Here is an 11,962-nt window from a genome sequence, read left to right as displayed (position 1 = left end):
CGGTGTCGTATCATTATAAAAATATTGATCTCTCACATTTTTGAGCGCTCATATATCCGTTTTCTCTTGTCATTTGTTCAACGACGCCTCCCTTACTCAATGCTTCCCTTGAGGCCTGGAAGGTACTTAGAAATAAATAAATAAATATTTGTCACCTGCTGACATTGGGTTTCGTGAGCACATGCCTCGAAAAGCGGAGTTAAAAATATTTTTTGCCCCGCCACCATGCATCTGTACTCGCTGTAAGTGCCATGAGCTGCAAGATAAATATATCAATGACAACTGTGCGCCAGATAAAAGGGTAGTCGTCGGGTCGGAGACAAATTAGATTAATATTGAAACAGCTTGGTCTGTCTGTCTGTCTGTTGCGAAATCATTGATGGCTTGAATATATAAATCTCTAAATGTGAAATACTCAGGCATTTCTAATAGCGCGTTAAAACAAGAAGGGTTTATCACTGGTAATCAGCCTTTTCAAGCTGTGAGATATGAAGAGGTAAGTTCATGTGGGGGAATTATAGCGAAGGAAGAAATTATAGCAAGTAATCTGGTTAGTTAGAACAGGCATTTCATATTATATATTCTAAGCATTGTGGTTATTGCAGTACTGGATGAAAACTCCTCTCGCTTTTCGTATTTACTACTACGAACACGTCGCTTTGATGCTCGACGTCGTAAAACACCTGTGTCCCTGGCGAAAGAAAAGCTTTTTGTGGCGTCTATGCATCACCTGCCAAAATGAACAGCTCTCGGTAGAAATGACTGCCACAGGGAATGCTTTTGGTCCAACGTTCGCGCTCCTTTGTTCTCCGTGGTGAGACAATATTGCAAGGAAAGGGGACATGAAATCACCATTCGAACATATTCATTTGTTAGGTGCTGTCCGCAAAAAAAAAAAAAAAAGAAAAGTGGCAAGAAAAGCAGGCATCCCTAGAGTAGTTCCTCTAACCGGCAGCCGCCACATACGACTGAACCGAAGGGCAGCAGCACGGCATATTTTTTTTATATACGCACCTCTCGAAGTAACAGCACCGTTGTCAGACAAGGCTTCACTTTCGTGCATGAAAAGATGAGCCTCGCCCAGCTTTCAGCCGCAGCCATCCTGGTTCTCCTGGTGGTGCCGAGGTGCCATGGCTGGCCAAGAAACGCCGACGCTCAAATTTCCTCGCGCGACGCAGTGAACGTGGAAGAGAGAGTTCTCCTACGTAAGCGCACAGCATAGCTCGCCTGTCGCATCATTGCTATACGTTGCGCGTTATTTAGAATATTTCCCCGAAAGCAATAGCGAAATAGCCTAAACTACTGGAAATTTGGAAATTCCTGTCAGTTATCAGACTTGTTGAATGGGTAACTGCACACGCACGTGTGTAAATAGAAAGACGCTGAGGGCAGACATGGGATTATTGGTGTGTTCGCAACAGACGCACTTGACACTCAAAAGAAGTAGGATAACAGACTTAGTATAAGTCTTACCTTGGCTAAAGGAATTTCCGCGAACAACAGATGCATGTAGACAAACGTTTTGACAAAAATGGTTTTTAAAGACAGCACGTTATTGGTATGGTCCCGCACCTCCGCATTTCATTTCTTAAAGATACCTTTGAAAAAGTTATACTAATGTATTAAAATTACCAGTCTCATATAAAAGAGAACATAAAATCTGCGAATAAAGCTAGCACTGCGGACAGCTGGTCGACGTGTTTACACTGCATTTAGCTTAGGGTATAAATGGGGACGAAAACAAGAGTGTCGATTATGAGTGAGTGCTTGGCTTTCCGTGTTTCTTAACCCGCGTCCCCACTGCAACCAAATGCAGAATAAAAAAACCGGACACTTAATAGGTGTGGACCACGAGTGCCTGCCGGACTGCCCTTGTCCGAATGTTTTTTCAGCGCTCGCCAGGCAAATGTCACTGAATTTAAACCAGCTTGGTCGCTTCGCTGTTATTAGAGAGTCGAACCCCTCCTCTGGCTTCACAAACTCGCCCTTGTAGCTAAATGGCGCAGTAGACACAGTTACTAGTGAGATCTCTTGTATTCATATATGACCGTTAGATTGCATTTACCGAAATCCTAAATTACCGAAATGTCAGCGCTTGTTTACGTGCACAGGCGTCTGCTAATGGAGATCGAACGCAGGACTAAACAGTTCTCTGATGTGTAAATTGAAATTTATAAAAATTTAATATATCCATTGCCTGCCTGCATTGAGTGAATGAAAACTTGCTGCATTTTTTAGTATAGCCGCGTTTATATAAATGTCATACTGGCACATTTCGCGAAATTTCTCGCACATAGCGTACATGTATATGGTGGCAATTTGCTAGGAGGCGAGTTAACCCAACGCAGACGTTGTTCCGCATTGCAAACTGCAGCTATGATGTTGGGAGGCTCTTTACCAAACTGTGTTACGTTCAAAGGGTGGATGTTTCTTCTAGCTGGTATTCCATTAATTTTGTTGATAGAGCATATGTTGGGAACCAGTAAAACACGAAGATAACAGACAATGACGAAAAGCCTGACAGGTCCCCCCTAGGATGGACACAGAAATTCCCTGAATGCATATGAGTATGCAAGTCAAGAAGGGTTTCTGTTATAAAGAAAACTGTCACATCTACGAAGCATGCCCATCATCACACATTCTTATACTGTTTTCTTTAGGTATAGAAGTGCAGAGAACAAAGAGACTAGCAAACAAGTCTCTGTTTGTTGTTTTTGCTATTGTGGTTCGTTTAATGAGAGCTAATAATGCTTGACAAGAATGATTTAGAGAGGTGAGTTCACTACATGATTTGTGATCCGCGCTCCCAGCCATTACATGCTTCTGTGAGCGATTTCCTTTGTTTAATTATATTTGTTCAAAATAACGACGACTTCTTGTGTTAATCGTTTGTAAAAAGTAGAAAAATCCCGAACTTTGAGCTACGTGGCAAGCAGCCCCAGATTTCACCCGTTTTCCCCCTTAATGTTAACGTCTTATTTTTACCCGCCTCCCGAATTTCAAAACTTATATATATATATATATATATATATATATATATATATATATATATATAGCAAGCAAACGGCCCTACTTATATAGCGTCAACTGAGCTTCCGGAATAATTTTATTGTCCCTACCGGTAGCAGGGAAACTCGTAGCAGCGATTGACACGTCGTAGCGCACTGAGATTATGGGCTCTCAGAATTTTATAATACTCCGTGTTGCTTAAACGTTCGCCTTCTTTTTGTCTCTTACATTCAGTATGCGAAGGAAGAGAAATACACAAGGAGTGCGAGAGCAGCAACTGTGGCGAAGAGAGCTGCCGTCAGCTGCTTGGAACCCAGCCAAAGAAGCCCAATTGCAATAAAGACTGCGTTACTGGCTGCTTTTGCCGGAGCGGCTTCTACAGGCATCACAACGATACATGCGCAACAGCAACTGAGTGCCGGAAGTCTTGAAGAAAGCGCTACCATGACACGTGCCTGCGGTATACTGGGACAACCTGAGCGCCGTCACAAGCTATCGGGGTCCCTAAACAGCTCATGTTTTTTCTTCGTATCATGCACAGCGGTATATTTACCTTCAAGAGCAATAAAGATATCTTCTCCTTTCAAGGGCTACCATCTCTGCTGAAAATACGTCTACATCATGACAATAGAGCCGATGCAACTCCTGACAGGGTCATTTCAATATGGGTCCCTAAGGGTTATTCCTGCACATGGTTTTCTAGCAGGTCGCTGTTGCTCATAGTTCCGAGATATCAAGTCGAATTTCAATCTTGTCAGTGCCAGAACCATGGCTATCATGACTACGCTTCGCTTAAAGTAGTTTGAATAACATTTCATTATGATGCTTACTATGTCCACACTCAATGAATATCCATGATCAATGAATTCCCAATTTATTTCCGAGGGGACGCACACAAGAAATGTAGTCAAAAATGGCATTGGGGTGCTGGGTACAGATTGGCTATAAAATAATCAGAACTTCAAACGTTCGCTGTGCATTAGTCTACCACTGCGTAAATTGGTCCCAGTATTGCGTACAGCATGCCATGTCAAATTGCCCATAGAGGGAAAAAGCGTTATGTGCCTGAACTACTGCGTTGACGTTCGGGGATCAGCTGTCCTACCTGTCAATCTCATGTTTTGTGGACGATATAGGAAAAGTGGGCGATATGGAGCACTTCACATAATGTCGTAAGTGCTTATGCTCTCAGAAGAGAGGCTCCTGAACATCATAAGCAGAGAGCTTCCTCACGAAAGGGCAGAATAGTGAGTTTTTACTAAAGGACCGCGGATAGTGTACAATGACGTTTCACACATCACACGTCCTCGAGAGATTGCATTTATCATCTTATGGTAAAACATATTACACGGAAAGAGATTTCAGACGGAGTGGAGCAATTGTAGGCCTTATCTGCCAAGCTAACGCCGCCTGCATCACCTCCGTTCATGTTTATATTCATATAAAAATATTTCCTGATCGAGTCTTGAGGCTCAGTGCGCAAGAAGAACGTCGGACTTCTACGGCAAAACGATATTAGGGTGAAATACTCTTGCTACTAGAAGCGATGATAACAACACCCAGTCATGCAATAATACTTCTGATTTCTCCCGAATTTTAAGCAAAAGTAGCATCATTCCTTTATATTCCTCGCCGTTAAAGATTGTGCTTTGACATCTAGACGAAGCGAAACAAGCAACTGAGTGAAAACGTTCTAGGTGACAGAACAGCTGTAGTCTACATGTAATGTCAATCCGACGTAAGACCCCTATTCTGGACTGGTAAGACGCACCCGAAACGCCTGTCAGAACGTATGCTATTTTTGACCTATCAAGGATTCGGTCTAAAGCAATACTGTCCTCTAGAAAAAAATGAGCGCGTCTTTTTTTTTCAATCTCACGGCAAAGCTATCTGGCGAACTAAACAAAGAATGCCTTACACAATGGCTAGGGCTTTGAAAAACGACCTGAAGCACGTATTCATAAATATTGAGTCATGCGAAGATGGAACAGGAAATGCCACCTAAAATAGATTCGAATATGGGTCGGTCGCCCAGAAGTGACTGCAGCGGTGTACCTCACCTCATTGTTACGCCATGCTTCTAAGCGCTGCACTTTTCGTTTTGGTAGCCACAACAGGGCACGCAGTACCGACGCCCGCCAGTGGCGAAGCTTCCATGGGCAGCACTGGTCAAGTGGAAAGCAGAGGGCTTCCAGGTACGCGCTTAAAACCGCACGTTTGGGTACCCGCGTTAAGCACGCTAGCATAAGACCCGTGACCCACGTTCAAGTTGTCCATTCGCGTGGAGAGAGAAGTCTTTGATTCTTTGACGCACCTGTCGAAAAAATTAAACTACCTTAGGCAAAGGTCGATCAAGAGGAAAAAATGCACACGAATCATGCCCTTTAGAACAAATATAAAAGAACTAACATCACGTAAGCCAGACAACAGGAAACTCGAGTATGCAAAGAAGTGCAAGAACGTCGAACAGCTGCAGTTGTGGTTAAATCAGCAAGCTGAAGTTGCGCAGCACCGTTGAAGACTTTAGTGTCCATATGCAGAAATAAAAAAATAATGTTTTGTTGCCTTTGAAAGCGGTAGCGGTATGAGTAGATAAACCGGGATACACAGACGAAGACAGCTGCATCGTCGTCGTGAGCCTCATATTTACCGCAGGAGGAAGAACCTGCTTGGGATTATTTGTTGCATTTCTTCTGTGTAAATTGAGCTCACCCTGAACCCGCAGTTCTCATTTTCTTCTCCAATGATATTCGTGTTTTTACCTTTTCTTCCTCTCGCGTGCCTTTGTATTCGCTCTGTTATTAAATTGTCGGCCATATGTTGTATGCATTAAGCAGCCTTCCCAGCACCATCTCTTGCTCTTAAGTTCAGCCAGAATTATATCAACCCACTTTTTGTACGTAAGCAATGGTTGTTGTCGTAACTTGTCCATTCTACAAACAATGACGCACATTTCTCGCGATGATTGTCGGTGTTAACGTGATTAGCATTAAAGCAATGTAGCGATACCGTACTGCAGAATACACATTTAATTACAACCTGTAGTGGGCATTCTGAGACGCCCATTAATTTGGAATAGTTATCGATTGCACAAATGCTACGTTTATGCGGTAATCATTGTTAAGCAAAGTCGAATGTTAGCGTTAAAAGCAAGTTTTAAGAAAAGTGAAATGGTTAAGACGGAAATGTTTGTGCAAAAGTACGCAATTGCAATGTATTTTTACGCACTATTTGATAGCCGACTTCAATTTTTTTTCCGGCTCCTTCGTTTCTCTGTAGCTCAACGCCCCTCGCTTAGCGCACGCTGAAGTCTCAGCTTGTTCACTTGAATGATTTATCTATACTCGGCTGCTTTTGTTGGGGACGTCTTCACTTCTTGCCTATTGCCCTGCTTGATTACTCGGGCAATCCCGAGTAGTAATCGAGTAGGGTAGTCCCGTTCCGTGGCAGCGAACAAGAATGGGTACATACCCACTGGCACATGATAAGTGACTCTCTTTGTATATTGCGGTAAATGTTCTTGTGCCACACGCCCCGTGCCACAAACCCGTGCCACTGAACGCTCTTGTCCGGTTTGTTTATTTGGCTACGTACATGGATGGATGGATGAAAAACTTTATTAGGGTCCTTTAGGGCGCGCACTAGCGCGCAGCGGGCCGCTCCCACGTCGGGACAGAGGGGCCGAGTCTCTCCGCCGCGTCGCGGGCCCGTTGGACAGCCCATAACTGTTCTTCGAGGTTGGGGCTGTGTAGGACCGCATCCCAACGTGAAGAAGTATTGTTTTTATCGCTGTGTAACACGGGACATCGCCAGAGCATGTGAGGTAAATTCGCTAAATCATTGCATAGTGCACATGCATTTGTTGTCTGAATTTCGGGGTACACCTTGTGAAGAAGTAGGGGGTTTGGGTAAGCCCCCGTCTGTAGAAGCCTTAGTGTCAAAGCTTGAGGTCTATTGAGTTTGCAATGTGGGAGGGGGTAGATCCTCCGAGCCAAATAAAAGTGCTTAGTAATTTCCGTGTAGGAGGAAGGAGAGTCCCGATTGTCAGTAGCCCCAGCGTCGCGCTGCCCGGTAGCTACGCGGTTGATGATCCCTCGCGCAGCTCCGTGTGCCGACTCGTTGAGGTTGGGCGGGGCACCCTCGATCTGTCCCATGTGGGCTGGAAACCATATCAATGTGTGTGGCTTGATCTCCTTGCTTCCTAGTATCCTTAGGGCCAGCTCGGATATGGTTCCTTTGGCAAACGCCCTAACAGCTGATATGGAGTCACTGTAGATTGATGTCCTCTTGTCATCCAATAAGGCCATCGCTATTGCAGCCTGCTCTGCGATCTCAGAGGACGTCGTCCGAATCGAGATTGCGTTTGTTATTTGCCTTTCATGATCTACGCTAACTACAGCGAAGGCCTGTCCGTCGACGTAGCGCGCTGCGTCTACGAAACTGTTCTCCGAAGCCCGTTCACGAGCCTTTTCCAGGAGAGCCTTCGCGCGCGCCCGACGTCTTCCCACGTTGTGCTCTGGATGGACGTTTCGTGGGATCGGGGCGACAATGATGCGGTCCCGCTGCTCTCGAGGGATGCTACAGAATTTTGTTTTGATTACTGTGGGGGAAACGCCCAGCTCCTGTAAGATGTGTCTTCCAGCTTGTGTGGTAGATAGCCTGACGAACTGGGCCCTCTCCTGTGCTTCCGCTATTTCCTCTAGCGTGTTATGCATGCCAAGTTGAAGTAAGCGTTCCGTGTGAGTGTATATGGGGAGGCCAAGAGCTCTCTTTATTCCTTTTCTGATTAATGCGTTGAGCTTATCCCGCTCCGATCTTTGCCAGTTGTGCATAGCCGCGACGTAAGTGAAATGACACATTACGAACGCATGTACCAATCTCACGAGGTTATCTTCTCCGAGGCCTTGCTGCCGGTTGGCCACTCTTCTGATTAGTCTGATGGCATTGTCCGTCTTCTTAGTGAGTCGCAGCACTGTCTGGTTGTTTGAACCATTCGACTCTACCATCATGCCGAGAATCCGGATAGCATCCACCCTGGGAATATATCCTCCGTCGTTTGTGCGCAGGTTTATGTCGCAATCGGCGAGTGGTTTCCACCCCTTTGGTTTCGGGCCTCTTCGCTTGGGTCGATAAAGTAGCAGTTCCGACTTGTGCGGTGAGCACCGAAGGCCCGTGGACTCAAGGTATCTCTGGGTAGCATCAATCGCCTCTTGCAGGGCCGTCTCTACCTGTCCGTCACTACCTCCCGTACACCAGATGGTAACGTCGTCTGCGTATATGGTATGACTGATACCGTCGATAGCAGAGAGTGTCCTGGATAGCCCAATCATGACGAGGTTAAAGAGAGTTGGGGATATGACTGCCCCTTGTGGCGTCCCCTTAGACCCCAGCTTGATCATGTCTGAAGTCAGGTCCCCGATCTTAAGGATGGCTTCTCTGTTTGACAGGAAAGATATCGTGTAGGAATGAAAGTGCTTCCCCAGGTTAAGACTCGAGATTGTGTTCAAAACGAACGAGTGAAGAACGTTATCGAAGGCCTTTTCCAGATCTAGACCTAGTATGGCTCTCGTGTCCCGCGTAGTACACTCAATAATGTGATGCTTGATGAGCTTCATCGCGTCCTGCGTCGACAGTCCCACCCTGAAGCCGATCATGTTGTGCGGGTAAATGTCGTGGTCCTCCAGGTAGCGTGAAAGCCTGTTTAGGATTGCGTGCTCAGCAACCTTCCCTACGCACGATGTGAGCGAAATTGGGCGGAGGTTATCGAGGCTGGGCGGCTTGCCTGGCTTGGGGATAAGAATGGTGTTGGCCGATTTCCACATTTCCGGGACTTTACCGCTGCTCCATGTTTGGTTAATGATGTCCGTTAGGTATTCGATGGACTTTTCGTCCAGGTTCCGTAGAGCTTTGTTTGTGATCTTGTCCGGACCCGGAGCCGATCTGCCGTTGAGGGCATGGAGCGCCTGCCTGATCTCCTCAATCCCGAATTCTGCGTCGAGCTCAGGGTTGTCGGAGCCTTCGTAGTCAGGGGAAGGTGGTGTAGGGCCCGATGCGACTGATAGGTACTTCTTCACTAGTTTGGATAAAATTTCATTGTTCGAATATTTTCGCTTTGCTGTGTGTAGGGTGCGCGCCAGTGTGTTGCGTTGGTTGGTTTTAGTGTTTGTCTCGTCGAGGAGATGCTTTAGGAGGTTCCAGGTGCCCCCGTTGCGCAGCTGCCCGTCGATCGAGTTACACACCTCATCCCATTGTTGCTTAGAAAGGGCTCTGCAGTGTTCCTCTATAGTTCTATTGATTTCCGATATCTTTTTTCTTAGCCTACGGTTGAGCCGTTGTCCTTTCCACCTGGCGAGGAGCGACTGCTTCGCCTCCAACAGGTGAGCCAGACGGCTGTCCATCTTTTCCACTGGAAGATCGGTACAAACCTCTTTGGTAGTAGCTTTGATGTCTTGTTTAACCTGTACAACCCATTGTTCGAGGCTAGGCTTCTCCACACACTCCGTTCGCTCTTCCCTAATTTTGCGAAATTTGCCCCAGTCTGTGTACTGGAACATACGCTGTCTCTTCTGCTCGACTTGGAGGTGCGTGGCCAAGATGTAATGGTCGCTACCAAAGTCTACCCCGAGGTTCGTCCACTTGACGGCTGCATTGCTCCTGACAAAGGTGAGATCCGGTGTCGTGTCACGGCTCGACGATGTTCCACATCTGGTGGGGAACGCTGGGTCCGTGACTAGCATCAAGTTTAGGTTTATGGCCTCACGCCAGAGTTCCTCCCCCTTGTTAGTGTTATATGGGTAGCCCCAGGTGTGGTACGGCGCGTTGAAATCACCAGCTATGATTAAAGGGGAGTCGCGTGCTAGTTGCGTGGCCTTGGTGATTAGGGCTTTGAAGCGTTGTCGTGGAGCTTTGGGACTACTGTAGACATTCAGGATGAATATACTTTCGCGGTTAGTTGGGCTAGGAATTATCTCTATCATCATGTATTCGACTGTACTTGCGGTCATATTAAGGTCGTGAGTGATGTGGGTCAGCTTGTTGCTAATCAGTACGGCGATCCCCCGTCCTTCTTCATGTTTTGCTACGGGCTTGTAGCCAGACAGCGTGACGTTAGATGTTAATGTTTCTTGTAAAACGATAACATTTGGCTTCTCTGCGTGTGAGCGAATATACTGTTGCAGGGGAGCCCTCTTGGGAAGGAAACCCCTGCAATTCCATTGCCACATTCTGAATGAGCTAGTTTGAGTGGCCATCGTATTGCTCTTGAGGTGCTGTGCTAACCTTTGGAGGGCCGATCGCCCCCGAGCTGTTACTAGTCGATGCTGTTGCTGGGAGTGTAGGAGCTTTAGGTACCAGCACAGGTGTTACAACGTTTTCTAAGAAGGATTCAATTTTGCTGATCCGCTGATTAGTGCGTTCCTCCATGGAAGCCATGTTGCTGTGGAAGAGCGAGAACTTTTCATTTATCTGCTTTATGCTGTCACTTAGAGCGGAGAGCAACTCGCGAATCTCCGATTTGGCCCTGCCTGGTGCTTTTTCGTGCTCGTTAGCGATTGCCCTCTTCTTAGCGGGCCTCTCTGTATCGATCATCTCAACCATGGGGACTTCCATTGGCTGAGGAGCTGCCGGTTGCTTATCCGAATCGCCCTTCTTAACCATGGGGACTTCCATTGGCTGGGGAGTGGCTGGCTGCTTGTCAGCCAGGACGGGTTGACTACCCTTCTTAATTTCGGCAATTTCTGTCATCAATCGAGCTATGGTGTTCTTCATCATCTCGTTTTCGCGCTCAAGTTGTGCTAGTCTGTTGTTACCTCTATCATGCTCTGGCGGTGAGCCCCGCGTTACCTTTTCCGGCGTTCCTCGAACTCGGTCGGCCCAGGTTGGGTAGCACTCGGGTCGGCGATCCCTGGAGCAGGACCTCGAGCAGGACCTGAACCGGACTTGACTGCCTCGGCGCCAGGATCCGGAACGACCCCTGGAGCGTGATCTGGTCCTGGTTCTGGAACAAGAGCGCCCTCTGGATCGAGAGCGACTCCGTGGGCTCCCTCTGGAGCCAGAGCGTCCCCTGGATCGGGAGCGCCCCCTAGGCTCTTGCGGTGGAAGTTGCTCGAAGTGATTCTTGATGTCGCTGCTATGTGGTGTGGACGAAGCCCCACTTGTTGAAGCTTCCACCGTCGCACTCTCCCATCGCCTCCTTCTGACGATGTATGGGATCTGGAATCTCTCCTTGCACGTTTTGTCCGCCGTAGAGTGTGGGCCTCCGCACAACCCACACTTTGGCGTGCACTGGTGTTGATCGTCCGGGTTGACTGCCCCACATCCTCTGCAGGTGGACTCTTCGGGAGTCGGGCAAACGTCGGCACGATGGCCGAGTTTGCCGCACGCGTAGCAGATGTCAACTTGTTTGCGATAAAGAAAGCATTTCACAAGGACTGGGCCATAGCGTACGAAGTTCGGAACCTTGAGTCCGTCGAAAGCAATGATGATTGTGCCTGTGTTCTTAATTCTCTTGACCGCCAAGGCCAGCGGGTTTCTCTCGTTGATGATGTTACGTTCCAGGTCCGATGGACTGTCGTTGAGGTCGATGTGTCTGATTACCCCTTTACACGTGGTGTGGGGGGCGGCCTCGTATGCACTGACTTCAAACATTCTTCCAGCCACATGAATTGCCCTGATTCTTGTGTATTTTGAAGCGTTGTCTCGGTTGGGCGTGCTGGCCACCAGAATGTTTTGTAGTATGTTAGGACAAATGATGTCCGAGCTTATCTGCGTAGGGGTAAGACCCGCCGCTTCCACGATCGCCTTGCCGATCACGGTCGGTCCTGTCTTGGCAATATTCAGCCCTCCGCGGGGCCGTATAATAATTTTGGCATGTTCCTTGGGCATGGGAGGCATCCGTGACACCCTGATGATTTTGCTCTTGAGCTTATCTCCATTTTCCTGAGTTCTGAATGAG

General features: G+C 47.4%; 1 long non-coding RNA gene across 1 annotated transcript; it reads left to right on the top strand.

Moving 5' to 3' along the window:
• The first annotated feature begins 919 nt into the window (after positions 1–919).
• LOC142589040 (uncharacterized) lies at positions 920–3,596 on the top strand. Its single transcript, XR_012829796.1, has 2 exons — positions 920–1,205; positions 3,244–3,596. It is a non-coding gene; the product is annotated as an uncharacterized LOC142589040 (long non-coding RNA).
• The last annotated feature ends 8,366 nt before the right edge of the window (positions 3,597–11,962 follow it).

The sequence above is a fragment of the Dermacentor variabilis genome, chromosome 7 (assembly GCF_050947875.1).
Source record: "Dermacentor variabilis isolate Ectoservices chromosome 7, ASM5094787v1, whole genome shotgun sequence".
Classification (NCBI taxonomy): Eukaryota; Metazoa; Arthropoda; class Arachnida; order Ixodida; family Ixodidae; genus Dermacentor; species Dermacentor variabilis.
The sequence above is the reverse complement of the archived record's forward strand: the minus strand, read 5'-3'. Positions and strand labels throughout refer to the sequence as shown.